The sequence below is a fragment of the Amphiprion ocellaris genome, chromosome 7, assembly GCF_022539595.1.
Source record: "Amphiprion ocellaris isolate individual 3 ecotype Okinawa chromosome 7, ASM2253959v1, whole genome shotgun sequence".
Lineage (NCBI taxonomy): Eukaryota > Metazoa > Chordata > Actinopteri > Pomacentridae > Amphiprion > Amphiprion ocellaris.
In genome coordinates, this window is record NC_072772.1 from 32,975,486 (window position 1) to 32,992,617 (window position 17,132).

Consider the following 17,132-nt stretch of genomic DNA (forward strand, 5'->3'; position numbering starts at 1 on the left):
TTTGTCGGCCGTCTCTGCTTGAAATCTTGTTCCTCGAGGCATTTCTGACCAGTTTCCCTGTTATGGAGACCGATGCTGTTCATAGGACAAGTCAGACAACAAAAAAAAACAACAAACAAGAACAATAAAAACAAGACAAAACATTACAAAAATGAGACACAAAATGACAAAAGAACAATGAACAATGTGTAGACTGGATTTCTGGTTCATTTAATGTTGTCTTCATTGAAAAAAAATGCTTTTCTTTCAAAAATAAGGACGTTTCTAAGTGACCCCAAACTTCTGAACAGCAGTGTACATACAGGTGAACAGTGCAGCTTTCCACAAAAGTGGATTCTTATGTGAACCTATCAGTTAGAATGAACGGAAAACACAGAAATTAGCCGTCTGGAACGGACATTTTGCTAACTGCTAGCCCACTGTTGTTTTCTAAAACACTGTGACGTTGTAAATTTGTGTTTTGTGATTAAAATGAAGCAGAAAAGCAGAAAAAATAAATAAAAGAAATATAGATTTATGAATGTATAACTTAAATATGCCTGATGGTGAACAAAGCTACTGTGACTTCACCTGCTGTCTTCACCAACAGATGGCGCCATAAACTAATCTTACAGCTGAGATTCAGCTCAGTAGCTGATTGGATCAAACTTTGTTGGACAACAAATCATTTAATAACTAGTTTCTTTGCTTTTTTTTACTATGTATGGCTGCAGAGACGGGCTTTACTTGTTTTTATTTTATAATGATGTGTGAAAAGGCTTTTATTTTGTTATTGTATTTCAAAAATCCAACTTTCTAAAGGTGCAGCTCTTCATTTTCAAGGAAACAAATGACCTTTTTTTGCAGAATAAACCTGCATGTTATTGGAAGCAGGTGATTTATTGAGGAACAGCTGGCTGGATGGATGGATGGCTGTCTGGGTGGATGGATGGACGGATGGATGGATGGATGGATGGATGGATGGATGGATGGATGGATGGACGGCCGCCTGCAGCAGCGACTGTCTGGCTGATCTGTACAGTAGGTCAGGCTGTAATCCCTCCCAGATTACATTTCAGGGCATCGTGGGAGGAAGTGTGGGGGATTGGCAAAGACAACTCTTGTTACTACTGGCCTCCTGCCAGACAGAATAGCAGGAGAGTGCGTGTGTTTTTTTATTCATGTGAAAGCCAGTTATTTTTCTAACTTCAGAGCGGAAAACCTTGAAGGTAGCAGTTTTATTTTGATCTATATAGCATCATTTAAAAGGGATCCCTGTTATATACTCACAGATTAATACAACTGAGCTTCAAACATGTATAATTGTGCAATCAGAACTTAATTTTGGTGGAAATATGGTCCGTGTATATTTTGGCAATTAGATTTTCCGTTCTGAAACGGGTATTGAAAAACAAAAGACAAGTGGTTATTTGATTTTCGTTTTAGAATACAACAATTAAAATTGAAATACAAGGCGTCTTTCCTTTTCATGGTCAAAAAGGGATATACAAAATGTTAAAAATGCTTTGATTTTCATTTTATATATAGAATAACAAAAAAGTAAAATCGGTAAGAGACAGAAACGAAAAAAAGGTCCGTTTTTTCATTTTCTGAGACCGGAAGTGGTCATCAGCAAGCGTGGAGCCAAACAGAGAACGGTACAGACTATATATAATTTTTTTTCGTTAGTTTTCATGGTCAAAATGAGAGATCAGGTGGTCGATCTTAAAATAAATCAATGTTAATTTTTTTTTATAGAGCGTTAAAGTTTTGCGAAGCCAGGGGGCGGGACTACTTGATTGACAGTCCGGTCCGGAATGATTGACAGGTCCTATGGAGGAGGAAGCAGAGACTCTGCTCTCCTCGTTTGGATTAATTCTGATATAATAACTGTTGGTTTATTTATCGGTGGAGCAGCAGAACATTTCCCACAGACAGTTTTCCTGCCCGTTGGCTTGTTTTAACCAGTTTTCTACCTTCGGCTGATTCTACCAGCAGACACTGAAAGGACTCTGATAGTTCGGTAAGTTAATGTTTATTTTCGTATCGGTGCCGCTTTTAATGCACTTTATATGCAGCTTTAGTGTCAGATATAATGTGAGCCATGCACTCCAGATGTTGGTGGAGTTTGTTTCAGTGTGTGTTGACCAGAGAAGAGAGTTAGCATAGTAAATATTAGCTTTAATGTTAGCGATGCTAACCGAGCTAGCTGCTCAGTCGTAGTCTGATTAAAGCTCACAGATAATAAAAATATAAATAGCAGAGAAAACCTGAGAGAATAATTTCCTGAAAAGTCTGTGAAGGAAAAGCAGCTGTTTATCCTGAAAGATCAGAATCAGCTCCAACATCTGCATCTGACAGCATTGGTAATCATTGACGGTAATCCCGTCAAAAAACAAAACAGAAAAAAATCGAGATTATAAATCAACATGTAACCAAAGCACTCTGTGTATAATGCCATATTATAGGATGTAGTTCAGAAAATGTCAAAGTATAGTATACTTTTCAAGAATGACATAGTATGGCCTGTAGTTCATAGTATAGCATGTCAGCAAAAAAACCAAACTGATTATTATGTGGTTCAAAAAGTGCAAAATGATAGGATGTTGCCTAAAATTGTCATGTATGATATGTGGTTCAAAAAATGTCATAGTGCAGTATATTGTCAAAATAGTATGCAAACATTGTAAACATTAGAGTATAATATGTCCTCTAAAAAATACCATAGAATAATATTTCATTGCACAAGTAAAAGTATAGTTATTTTTAAAACTGTTCAAAATCTGATAAAATGTTGCTAAAAAACAACAAAATAAACTAAAGCAAAAAAAAAGTCACAGTAATATGTCAATTAAAAAAGCATACAGTATAGAGTGTCGTCCAAAAAACGTCATAGTATAGCATGTCGCTCTGAAAATGTCATACTTTAGCCTTTAGTCAACAAAACGTTGTTTTGTCCTGGCTGTCTGAAGTAGGTGAGGAGCAACAGAAAAACAGTCCAAACGCTGGTTTCCAGAGGGTTAGACGAGAATTTATTTGAAAGAGTAAGTTCACAACAACACAACATGTGAGGGAGTTAAAAGCAAATGGGTGTTAGTAAAATAAAAATAAATAAACAGAACTAAAAGTCAACTTCACGTTGACATTGATGGACATTCCAACCATGAACAAAGTAAAAGATAATCAATACGAAAAAAAACTCTTCCTGTTCACCTCTTAAAACCCAAAACACACCGCAGTAGCACCTGAAACTAAAACTACCAATGGGTTCCCTGTTTTCCTTTGTGAACAATTCAAAGGTTCCTCTCTATCTCCCCACACATCCACCAACCACTGGAACACATCTCCAAAGTTCTGCTGGGCCAGCTCAGCTTCCCCTGAGAAGAAGTGCTGCCACCTGCCAGAGGAAGGAGCCTTTTGAGAGGCAGCTGGCATCGTGATTGGACTGCACTTTGGTCTGTTCCAATCCAGCTTCAGCTCCAGAGACGGCAGACGGGACGAGTCAACGGAGGCCGGGTGGACGAAGGCATGCAGCTGAGTACAATCCAGAAAACAACAGAGGAGGAGTGCAGCAGCCCAGGACCAGAACAACCAGAGTAGCATGGTATGTCTCTTAGAAAACATCTTAGTACAGCCTTTGGTATGAAAAAACACCATCATATGGCATGCAGCTGAGTCGAAAGAAAAAATGTCATTTTTCAACATGTAAAAACATGCCATATGATGAAATCATGTAAAGTAGGCTGTGAAAAACACTCAAGAAATGTTTTCTTTGAAAAAAAAAAAATCATCATGAATTTTGGCACAAAAAAACGCCATAGTATACTATGTCGGGAAAAAAATGCAATTTTTCAACATGTTGTGAAAACATGCCGTATGATGAAATCATGTAAAGGAGGCTGTGAAAAACACTCCAGAAAGGTTTTCGTTGAAAAAAAAAAATCATCATGAATTTTGGCGCAAAAAAACGCCATAGTATACTATGTTGAATAAAAATGCGATTTTTCAACATGTTGTAACAACGTGCCATATGATGAAATAATGTAAAGGAGGCTGTGAAAAACACTCCAGAAAGGTTTTCTTTGAAAAAAAAAAATCCTCATGAATTTTGGTGGAAAAAAACGCCATTGTATACTATGTCGGGAAAAAAATGCAATTTTTCGACATGCCGTATGATGAAATCATGTAAAGTAGGCTGTGAAAAAGACTATGGTAAGGTTTTCTTTGAAAAAAAATCATCCTGAATTTTGGTGCAAAAAAAACACCATAGTATACTATGTCGAAAAAAAATGCTATTTTTCAACATGTAAAAACATGCCATATGATGAAATAATGTAAAGGAGACCGTGAAAAACACTTCAGAAAGGTTTTCTTTGAAAAAAAAATCATCATGAATTTTGACACAAAAAAACGCCATACTATACTATGTCGAAAAAAAATGCGATTTTTCAACATGTTGTGAAAACGTGCCATATGATGAAATCATGTAACGGAGGCCGTGAAAAACACTCCAGAAAGGTTTTCTTTGAAAAAAAAATCATCATGAATTTTGGTGCAAAAAAAACGCCTTACTATACTATGTCGAAAAAAAATGCGATTTTTCAAACATGTTGTAAAAACGTGCCATATGATGAAATAATGTAAAGGAGGGTGTGAAAAACACTCCAGAAAGGTTTTCTTTGGAAAAAAAAATCATCATGAATTTTGGCGCAAAAAAAACGCCTTACTATACTATGTCGAAAAAAAATGCGATTTTTCAAACATGTTGTAAAAACGTGCCATATGATGAAATAATGTAAAGGAGGCCGTGAAAAACACTCCAGAAAGGTTTTCTTTGAAAAAAAAAATCATCATGAATTTTGGCGCAAAAAAAACCGCCTTACTATACTATGTCGAAAAAAAATGCGATTTTTCAAACATGTTGTAAAAACGTGCCATATGATGAAATAATGTAATGGAGGCCATGAATAACACTCCAGAAAGGTTTTCTTTGAAAAAAAAATTCATCATGAATTTTGGCGCAAAAAAATGCCATAGTATACTATGTCGAAAAAAAATGCGATTTTTCAAACATGTTGTAAAAACGTGCCATATGATGAAATAATGTAACTGAGGCCATGAAAAACACTCCAGAAAGGTTTTCTTTGAAAAAAAAAAAATCATCATGAATTTTGGCGCAAAAAAACGCGTATAGCATGAGTATAGCATGCCGCTCAAAAAACATCATAGTATAGCATGTTGCTCTAAAAACGTCATAGTATAGCATGTTGCTCTAAAAACGTCATAGTATAGCATGTTGCTCCAAAAATGTCATAGTATAGCATGTCGCTCTGAAAACGTCATAGTTTAGCCTTTAGTCCTCAAAATGTTATGTCCTGGCTGTCTGAAGTAGGTGAGGAGCAACAGAAAAACAGTTCAAACGCTGGTTTCCAGAGGGTTAGACGAGTATTTATTTGAAAGAGTAAGTTTACAACAACACAACATGTGAGGGGGTTAAAAGCAAATGGGTGTTAGTAAAATAAGAAGAAATAAACAGAACTAAAAGTGAACTTCATGTTGACATTGATGGACATTCCAACCATGAACAAAGTAAAAGATAATCAATACGAAAACCAACTCTTCCTGTTCACCTCTTAAAACCCAAAAACACACCGCAGTAGCACCTGAAACTAAAACTACCAATGGGTTCCCTGTTTTCCTTTGTGAACAATTCAAAGGTCCCTCTCTATCTCCCCACACATCCACCAACCACTGGAACACATCTCCAAAGTTCTGCTGGGCCAGCTCAGCTTCCCCTGAGAAGAAGTGCTGCCACCTGCCAGATGAAGGAGCCTTTTGAGAGGCAGCTGGCATCGTGATTGGACTGTACTTTGGTCTGTTCCAATCCAGCTTCAGCTCCAGACACGGCAGGCGGGACGAGTCAACGGAGGCCGGGTGGACGAAGGCATGCAGCTGAGTCGAAAAAAAAATTTGGTTTTTCAGCACGTTGTAAAAACGTGCCATATGATGAAATAATGTAAAGGAGGGCGTAAAAAACACTCCAGAAAGGTTTTCTTTGAAAAAAAAATCATCATAAACTTTGGCTCAAAAAAAACACCTTACTATACTATGTCGAAAAAAATGCGATTTTTCAAACATGTTGTAAAAACGTGCCATATGATGAAATAATGTAAAGGAGGGCGTAAAAAACACTCCAGAAAGGTTTTCTTTTAAAAAAAATCATCATGAATTTTGGCGCAAAAAAAAACGCCTTACTATACTATGTCGAAAAAAAATGTGATTTTTCAAACATGTTGTAAAAACGTGCCACATGATGAAATAATGTAAAGGAGGGTGTGAAAAACACTCCAGAAAGGTTTTCTTTGAAAAAAAAATCATCATGAATTTTGGCGCAAAAAAACGCCTTACTATACTATGTCGAAAAAAAAATGCGATTTTTCAAACATGTTGTAAAAACGTGCCATATGATGAAATAATGTAAAAGAGGGCATAAAAAACACTCCAGAAAGGTTTTCTTTGAAAATAAAATCATCATGAATTTTTGCGCAAAAAAACGCCTTACTATGTCGAAAAAAAATGCGATTTTTCAAACATATTGTAAAAACGTGCCATATGATGAAATAATGTAAAGGAGGGCGTGAAAAACACTCCAGAAAGGTTTTCATTGAAAAAAAAAATCATCATGAATTTTGGCGCAAAAAAACGCCTTACTATACTATGTCGAAAAAAATGCGATTTTTCAAAAATGTTGTAAAAACGTGCCATATGATGAAATAATGTAAAGGAGGGCGTAAAAAACACTCCAGAAAGGTTTTCTTTGAAAAAAAATCATGAATTTTGGCGCAAAAAAAAACGCCTTACTATACGATGTCGACAAAAAATGCGATTTTTCAAACATGTTGTAAAAACATGCCATATGATGAAATAATGTAAAGGAGGGCGTAAAAAACACTCCAGAAAGGTTTTCTTTGAAAAAAAAAATCATCATGAATTTTGGCGCAAAAAAAACGCCTTACTATACTATGTCGAAAAAAAATGCGATTTTTCAAACATATAAAAAAGTGCCGTATGATGAAATAATGTAAAGGAGTGTGTGAAAAACACTCCAGAAAGGTTTTCTTTGAAAAAAAAATCATCATGAATTTTGGCGCAAAAAAAACGCCTTACTATACTATGTCGAAAAAAAATGCGATTTTTCAAACATGTTGTAAAAACGTGCCATATGATGAAATAATGTAAAGGAGGGCGTAAAAAACACTCCAGAAAGGTTTTCTTTGAAAAAAAAATCATCATGAATTTTGCCGCAAAAAAACGCCTTACTATACTATGTCGAAAAAAAATGTGATTTTTCAAAAATGTTGTAAAAACGTGCCATATGATGAAATAATGTAAAGGAGGGCGTAAAAAACACTCCAGAAAGGTTTTCTTTGAAAAAAAATCATGAATTTTGGCTCAAAAAAACGCCTTACTATACTATGTCAAAAAAAAATGCGATTTTTCAAACATGTTGTACAAACGTGCCATATGATGAAATAATGTAAAGGAGGGCGTGAAAAACACTCCAGAAAGGTTTTCTTTGAAAAAAAAATCATCATGAATTTTGGCGCAAAAAAAACGCCTTACTATACTATGTCGAAAAAAAATGCGATTTTTCAAACATGTTGTAAAAACGTGCCATATGATGAAATAATGTAATGGAGGCCATGAATAACACTCCAGAAAGGTTTTCTTTGAAAAAAAAATTCATCATGAATTTTGGCGCAAAAAAATGCCATAGTATACTATGTCGAAAAAAAATGCGATTTTTCAACATGTTGTAAAAACGTGCCATGTGATGAAATAATGTAAAGGAGGGCGTAAAAAACACTCCAGAAAGGTTTTCTTTGAAAAAAAAATCATCATGAATTTTGGCGCAAAAAAAACGCCTTACTATACTATGTCGAAAAAAAATGCGATTTTTCAAACATGTTGTAAAAACGTGCCATATGATGAAATAATGTAAAGGAGGCCGTGAAAAACACTCCAGAAAGGTTTTCTTTGAAAAAAAAAATCATCATGAATTTTGGCGCAAAAAAAAAACGCCTTACTATACTATGTCGAAAAAAAATGCGATTTTTCAAACATGTTGTAAAAACGTGCCATATGATGAAATAATGTAATGGAGGCCATGAATAACACTCCAGAAAGGTTTTCTTTGAAAAAAAAATTCATCATGAATTTTGGCGCAAAAAAATGCCATAGTATACTATGTCGAAAAAAAATGCGATTTTTCAACATGTTGTCAAAATGTGCCATGTGATGAAATAATGTAACTGAGGCTGTGAAAAACACTATGGTAAGGTTTTCTTTGAAAAAGAAATCATCATGAATTTTGGCGCAAAAAAACGCCATATGTCGAAAAAAAAATGCGATTTTTCAACATGTTGTAAAAACGTGCCATATGATGAAATAATGTAACTGAGGCCATGAAAAACACTCCAGAAAGGTTTTCTTTGAAAAAAAAAAAATCATCATGAATTTTGGCGCAAAAAAACGCGTATAGCATGAGTATAGCATGCCGCTCAAAAAACATCATAGTATAGCATGTTGCTCTAAAAACGTCATAGTATAGCATGTTGCTCTAAAAACGTCATAGTATAGCATGTTGCTCCAAAAATGTCATAGTATAGCATGTCGCTCTGAAAACGTCATAGTTTAGCCTTTAGTCCTCAAAATGTTATGTCCTGGCTGTCTGAAGTAGGTGAGGAGCAACAGAAAAACAGTTCAAACGCTGGTTTCCAGAGGGTTAGACGAGTATTTATTTGAAAGAGTAAGTTTACAACAACACAACATGTGAGGGGGTTAAAAGCAAATGGGTGTTAGTAAAATAAGAAGAAATAAACAGAACTAAAAGTGAACTTCATGTTGACATTGATGGACATTCCAACCATGAACAAAGTAAAAGATAATCAATACGAAAACCAACTCTTCCTGTTCACCTCTTAAAACCCAAAAACACACCGCAGTAGCACCTGAAACTAAAACTACCAATGGGTTCCCTGTTTTCCTTTGTGAACAATTCAAAGGTCCCTCTCTATCTCCCCACACATCCACCAACCACTGGAACACATCTCCAAAGTTCTGCTGGGCCAGCTCAGCTTCCCCTGAGAAGAAGTGCTGCCACCTGCCAGATGAAGGAGCCTTTTGAGAGGCAGCTGGCATCGTGATTGGACTGTACTTTGGTCTGTTCCAATCCAGCTTCAGCTCCAGAGACGGCAGGCGGGACGAGTCAACGGAGGCCGGGTGGACGAAGGCATGCAGCTGAGTCGAAAAAAAAATTTGGTTTTTCAACACGTAAAAACGTGCCATATGATGAAATAATGTAAAGGAGGGCGTAAAAAACACTCCAGAAAGGTTTTCTTTGAAAAAAAATCATCATAAACTTGAAATAATGTAAAGGAGGGCGTAAAAAACACTCCAGAAAGGTTTTCATTGAAAAAAAAAATCATCATGAATTTTGGCGCAAAAAAAACGCCTTACTATACTATGTCGAAAAAAAATGCGATTTTTCAAAAATGTTGTAAAAACGTGCCATATGATGAAATAATGTAAAGGAGGGCGTAAAAAACACTCCAGAAAGGTTTTCTTTGAAAAAAAATCATGAATTTTGGCGCAAAAAAAAACGCCTTACTATACGATGTCGACAAAAAATGCGATTTTTCAAACATGTTGTAAAAACATGCCATATGATGAAATAATGTAAAGGAGGGCGTGAAAAACACTCCAGAAAGGTTTTCTTTGAAAAAAAAAATCATCATGAATTTTGGCGCAAAAAAAACGCCTTACTATACTATGTCGAAAAAAAATGCGATTTTTTAAACATATAAAAAAGTGCCGTATGATGAAATAATGTAAAGGAGTGTGTGAAAAACACTCCAGAAAGGTTTTCTTTGAAAAAAAAAATCATCATGAATTTTGGCGCAAAAAAAACGCCTTACTATACTATGTCGAAAAAAAATGCGATTTTTCAAACATGTTGTAAAAACGTGCCATATGATGAAATAATGTAAAGGAGGGCGTAAAAAACACTCCAGAAAGGTTTTCTTTGAAAAAAAAATCATCATGAATTTTGCCGCAAAAAAACGCCTTACTATACTGTCGAAAAAAAATGCGATTTTTCAAACGTAAAAACGTGCCATATGATGAAATAATGTAAAGGAGGGCGTGAAAAACACTCCAGAAAGGTTTTCTTTGGAAAAAAAAATCATCATAAACTTTGGCTCAAAAAAAACGCCTTACTATACTATGTCGAAAAAAAATGTGATTTTTCAAACATGTTGTACAAACGTGCCATATGATGAAATAATGTAAAGGAGGGCGTAAAAAATACTCCAGAAAGGTTTTCTTTGAAAATAAAATCATCATGAATTTTTGCGCAAAAAAACGCCTTACTATGTCGAAAAAAAATGCGATTTTTCAAACATATTGTAAAAACGTGCCATATGATGAAATAATGTAAAGAAGGGCGTGAAAAACACTCCAGAAAGGTTTTCATTGAAAAACAAATCATCATGAATTTTGGCGCAAAAAAACGCCTTACTATACTATGTCGAAAAAAAAATGCGATTTTTCAAAAATGTTGTAAAAACATGCCATATGATGAAATAATGTAAAGGAGGGCGTAAAAAACACTCCAGAAAGGTTTTCTTTGAAAAAAAAATCATGAATTCTGGCGCAAAAAAAACGCCTTACTATACGATGTCGAAAAAAATGTAATTTTTCAAACATGTTGTAAAAACGTGCCATATGATGAAATAATGTAAAGGAGGGCGTGAAAAACACCCCAGAAAGGTTTTCTTTTAAAAAGAATCATCATGAATTTTGGCGCAAAAAAAATGCCTTACTATACTATGTCGAAAAAAATGCGATTTTTCAAACATGTTGTAAAAACGTGCCATATGATGAAATAATGTAAAGGAGGGCATAAAAAACACTCCAGAAAGGTTTTCTTAAAAAAAAAATCATGAATTTTGGCTCAAAAAAATGCCTTACTATACTATGTCGACAAAAAATGCGATTTTTCAAACATGTTGTGAAAATGTGCCATATGATGAAATAATGTAAAGGAGGGCATAAAAAACACTCCAGAAAGGTTTTCTTTGAAAAAAAAATCATCACGAACTTTGGCGCAAAAAAAACGCCTTACTATACTATGTCGAAAAAAAATGCGATTTTTCGAACATGTTGTAAAAATGTGCCATATGATGAAATAATGTAAAGGAGGGTCTGAAAAACATTCCAGAAAGGTTTTCTTTTAAAAAAAAAAATCATCATGAATTTTGGCGCTATGTCGAAAAAATGTCATTTTTCAACACTAAATCTTATTGAAAATATGTTTTACTTAAGTCCACCAGTTTCAGCCATCTCTACCCCTCATTAGGTACCACTCTAAGGTACATTATACAAAAAAAAGTCCAGTAGATGTCACTGTGTTTTGAAATAGCATGCTGAGCAAGTTAGTCTGCTCACAGGAAGTTAGCACGAGCAAAATCACTCCTCATGAGGCCTCTGTTTGCTGTGATTTTCAAAGTTAAAGTAATACTTTTGACATATTATGGTGCCTAAGGAGTTGCTGAACACAAATGTGTCATTTGAAATATAAAAAAAAAAAAGAGTAAAATAATTTTTCTCAACCGTTTGGTAGAGGTCAATATTTTAAAAATTGCTGGGTCTCTTCATAAATAAAACATTGATTGTTGTTATTAGTGCCCCAAAGAGATAAGAAATATAAAGAAATAATTTTTTCATTGCCTTTTTCTTGGTGAGGATGTTTAAGGGTTAACTTAACATCTGTAAACAAAACAAAAACGTATCAACAAAGTTTTCTGTAGAGTTTGTGTTCTTGTAAGTTTAACTCCAAGATTTTAAATACTTTCATTTACTGCAAATGAATATCCAAATGAATATACTCCAAATGTCTCATTAATAACCATTATCAGCCTTAAAAACCCACAAAACACCCCTCTATACTCGACCACACTTAGTACAGTCCGGTTCCCCCTTCTATAAATCTGCTTGGAATCGTCCACTTCCTGTTTGTCAAAGTGGCCTTCTACCTGGACAGGTTTTGTTGGAGCTCATGCAACAAACATTTTGGGTAACTGCACTTTAATATGGATGGATGACCCTGAATTAGAGTCTGTTTTCATGAGACTGAGTTAAGATGTGTAGCTCTGTCATTAAATAGTAAATTATTTCTCAGAATTCACAGAGAAAAGTCTGAAATGTTTGCTAGGTTAGCGTCCCACATGTTCTTTGGCTCAGCTAAAGCTAACTCTCTCCAACTTCTGGATCTCTTGAGTTGCTTGTTGTTAAATTATCTTGCTAGAGGTGCTGAAGCTCAGAAAGTCTGAGATGTTTGTTCAAAATAAACTCATTCTCAAGTCTTATCTGAACTGTCCTCTTTTGTTTGAACTTTCCTTAAACTTAGGAGTTAATGACAGAGCAGCACATCCAGACTCAGTCTCCTTTATGTAGAGATTAAACTTCAGTGTCATTCATTGATGTTAAAGTGCAGTTTTTCAAATGTTTGTTGCACATGCTCCTGACCAAACCAGTCCAGGTGGAAGACGATGTGAAGAGAAAGCTCCAGAGGATGAATATCACACATTTACGTTGGAAATAAATGTCCTTTAATTTGACGTTGTCATGCAAAAGTTGGATTTCCCTTTAATGATCTTCAAATCTTTGAATGTTTTGTTCATGTTTGTTTCTAAATGTTTTCTAACACTCGGCCCCAAAGATTAAAACCTTCTACGGCTCACAAGCTGCAACAATTCACACATTATCAACTATCTTTCTGACTAAACTAAGATAAAAAGTGAAAAACTGCCTTATTCCTGCATCATGAATGTAAATCTTTTTGGTTTTTATGACAGTAAACTGAATATATTTGGGTTTCACATTTTATAAACCAAAACAAGAAATGAATTACTGGAGAAAACAATAAACAGATTAATGGACAAAGAAAATGGGTTTTCCAACATATATGGCTGAATTACTCCAACATTACAAGATACATACAATTTTAATTCAGTTTTATTTATATAATGCCAATTACAGGTCAAATTGTCTCAAGATGCTTTATTTTTAAATTTTTTTTGTCATATTTAAAATATGACAACGTAAGAAATGTAAACCTCTTGACTAATCCAAGACGACAAGAATAAAGTTTTTCAACAAGAACTAAATCTGCTGGTGGATTCCATTAAAGTCCTAATAAATGATAATAAAGTGTGAACGTTTGTGGTGCTAAAAATGTCCAAGTAAAGATATCAAGTTGAACATCTGGATGGAGGTTGATAAAAGTTGACCTCTCTTCATTTCTCTGGAGCGACTCCATGGATTTTATGGATGGTGGTTAAAGACCTGCTGTTCTCGTCGTCTTCCTTCTAGTCGCTGTAAAAAGTCAGTCCATCCTGGCCGACTTCAACACCTCTTCATGACTTGTTCTGCCTCCGACCTGGTGGAAACTCCAGAAACTCGGGAAAACCTGTCGAGACTCGAAGAACTCGTGGAGACTCGAAGAACTCGTGGGGCGGGGGAAGGTGTGGTGGGTGGTGGGGGGAGGTGGGGGAGTAGAGGGGGGAGGCCGCCACACACCTCCCCACCTACTCTCCGCCCTGACTCCACCCAGACTCCGCCTTGGCTCCACCCATGTGGTCACTTCAGGAACTACAATGTCAAAGGGACGACGAATTTATGTCTTTGTATCTGATCTGTAGCTCAGTGAGTTAAGGATTTGCCTATGGAGCTGCAGGTCGCTGGTTCGAGACCAGACACTTCTTAAACTTTATCAAAATTCTGACAAAGACAAACAAAGAAAGTTGCCAGTGGCGGGTCTTGAACCAGCGACCCTCCGCTTGGTAGTCAGTCTTCTTTTCCCCTGAGCTATTCGCTCAGATACTAATTCTTCTTTTTTTTGCGCATTTATCATCTATTTTTTGTCGTTTTCGAAATTTTTTTTAACTCGAGTCTCAACTTGACCGTTTTTCTCAGGAGGTTGGACTTCAGCCTTTGAGCTGGAGGGTTGAACCCTCAGTTCCAAGACTTTTCAAGCCTCCAGACCTCCCGAGTCCTCAGGACCTGAGCTTTCACACAGTCTGAGGACTGAAATTTTCTAAGTCCCACAGTAGTTCTCTGTTAGATTTAACTTTCAGACAGTTCAAGGACTGATATTTTCTAAGTTCCTGAGTAGTTCTCTGTTAGTCTGAACCTTCAGACAGTCTGAGGACTGAAATCGTAAAAGTTTCTCAATACTTCTCTGTTAGTTTGAGCTTTTAGACAGTTCGAGGACTGAAATCTTGAAAGTTCTTGAGTAGTTCTCTGTTAGTTTGAACCTTCAGACAGTCTGAGGACTGAAATTTTAAAAGTTTCTCAGTACTTCTCTGTTAGTTTGAACTTTATGGTTAACAGAAGCCTTAAAACTTGTGACCATGAGTCTTGATTTCACATTTAGACCATCCGAGTTGTTCTCAGACCTTCACCTGTGGGTTTTTTAGAAATCCTCAACAAACTTTGATTCTCTTCACTGAACAGTAAAGTTTGTAGAGATCAGAAGGTAACATTAGTTTGATCCATGCCTTCAACTACTAGTAGACTTTATCTGGAAAGCAGTTTTCTGAAATGAGTTCTTAGTAAATCTGTCCACAATCAAACCAAGAACATAGAAAGAGGAAATGTATGAAGAAACAACTTGATGTTTTCGTTTCAGACTAGAAAACACTTTAAGACCTTGATCTGTTTTTGCTCTTTTTGATCGTTTTATTGTCTCTTCTGTTTAATTTGATCTTCTAAAGTCTAACTGGTGTCTTTTCAAATGTTTTGTCTTGAGTTTGATTCTTCTTAAATGTTTAGTTTTGCTCTTTTCTCACCTTTTATTCTTTTCCAATGTCTGATTTGATTTCCAAATGTTTTGTCTTTTTAATGTTTGTTGTTTTTTCAAATGTTTTATCGGCTTGTTTGAAAATTTTCCTTTTTTCCCACTGTTTAATTTTTCGTTTCAATCTTTAAGGTTTTTCTTTTTAAATGTTTTACCACTTTTTAATGTTTAATTTTCTTTTTAAATGCTTCATTGTATTTTCTGTTTATTTCCTATTTGAAGTTTTATTGTCTTTAAGATTTCATTTTCTAATTAAACATTTAATTTTTTAATTAAATGTTTTGTCTTTTTAAAGGTTTAATAATCTAATTAAATGTTTTATTTTTTAAATGTTTAATATTCTTATTTAATTGTATTTTTTAAATGTTTATCTAAAATATTCCATCTTCAATGTTTAATATTTTTATTTAAAAAATTTTGTTTAATTTCATAATTGCATGTTTTGTATCTTCTGTTTAATTATATAATTAAATATTTTGTCTGTTTAATATCATTTAATTGTATTTAATGTTTAATTTTCTTTTTAAAAGTTTTATTGTATTAAATGTTTTTTCCTTTGATGTAATTGTTTTTTTTAATGTAGTTTATTTCTTTAATCTTTTTTTTCTGTCAAGATTTTAACCCCAACCTTAAAAATGAAACAAACCCTTAAATCACGATGAAAATACTTCTGTTGTCACAATCATGAGTTAGTCAATTATTCAGTTTATCAATTCAGCTTTATTTGTTTAGCACCTTTCACACAGATGACAAAACTAAACAAGCAAAGAGAAAAAACTATGCTAAAACTATGATTAAAACTCAAAAACATATTTTTTAAAAAAAGATTTAACATGGTAATAAAATCTGTTGTGTCCAGGTGATGGAGGGAGTTTATTGAAGTCTTCTTTGGCTCACATGGGAAATCACTTAAAATATAAACTTGATATTCAGTCTAAGGAAACTGCAGAGCGACAGAAGAACCAACAATATCTCCTGTTTTCTCCTTTAATGAGTCGACTCTTCTTGTGCTTTCAGACCAAAGAACTACAGACTCTTCACAACCTGCTCAAACTCTTGGTACAGGACCTCACCACACGGGTCAAGAAGGTTTCTGTCTCATTTCTACTCTGAAGCTCACCTTCTCCTGCTCAAACTGCTGACAAATGTTTCTGCTGCTCTAACGTCTGCTCTCCAGAACTTCCTAAAAACTCTCAAAGGCTCTTCTGCTGCAGGTTGCTTTGTAGAACTGTTCCAGAAAACCTCACTAAACCACATGGAGGAGCCTCAAGATAGTCGTCCAAATGAAACCATACAAAAACCAAACTAGCACAACACAAACACTAAAGTCTCCTGTAGCCTACCAGAGAACCTCTGAGAACAGAGAATCAGGACAGGAACTCTTACCTTCTGGACAACCAACGTTGGTTCACAAACAGAATGTGTCTGACCAAAAACCTCTAAAGACTCACTACAGCCAAGATAAAGACACAACTCAGCTGCAGCAAATCCACCAATCACTGCACACATTAGCACCATGTGCTAACTGTGGCTAAAGAACCACATTTACCAAGACAACTATCCAGTACAAAGCCCTAAAACACACCAAGAAACACATTAAAGCCTATTTTACTGCTGGAAGCTGCAAGCCAACACCTGAAGAACAAACTAAAGCAATGGAGCCAAACCCGGTTCAGTGGTGAAGAGAAACAGAGGAAATGTTTGTCTGCAGCTAAATGAAGCAGGAAGAGACTGAGCTGCTCAGGTGTTCCTGATAACACCAAGCAGCCACCTGGACAGCCAATAGGAACACAGCTTACTGGAAGTCCAGAGGGCTGGGTTAGTGAAGGAAATTTAGTTTAAAGTTGAGGCAGAAAGTTAACAAAGTTGAAAACCACCTTCTGATACCTGAAATCTCTGAGTTTTTACACAAAGAACACCTGAACATGTCAAACTGGTTCCATAGTAGAACCATCATTGTAAAAACATCATAGTATGGTGTGTTGCTCAAAAAACATTAGGACCCAGCTGTCTAGGGTCGCTGAGGAGCAACACAAAAACAGGACAAACGCTGGTTTCCAGGGGGTTAGATGGGTATTTATTTGAAAGAGGAAGTTTACAACAACACAACATGTGAGCAGAAAAATCACAAAGTCTGTTAAGGACAAGCTGTTGAGTTTTTAGAGTCACATGGATTGTTTTGACATTTAATAACCGAGTCCTGAAATAAAATTACAGTTGTGGATTTCTGTCA

The 17,132-nt window shown here is 35.3% G+C and overlaps 1 long non-coding RNA gene across 1 annotated transcript; it reads left to right on the forward strand.

Annotated features, from left to right (window-relative positions):
• The first annotated feature begins 1,532 nt into the window (after positions 1-1,532).
• On the forward strand, positions 1,533-17,132 carry LOC129349281 (uncharacterized). Its single transcript, XR_008602227.1, has 3 exons — positions 1,533-2,002; positions 3,279-3,583; positions 15,917-17,132. It is a non-coding gene; the product is annotated as an uncharacterized LOC129349281 (long non-coding RNA).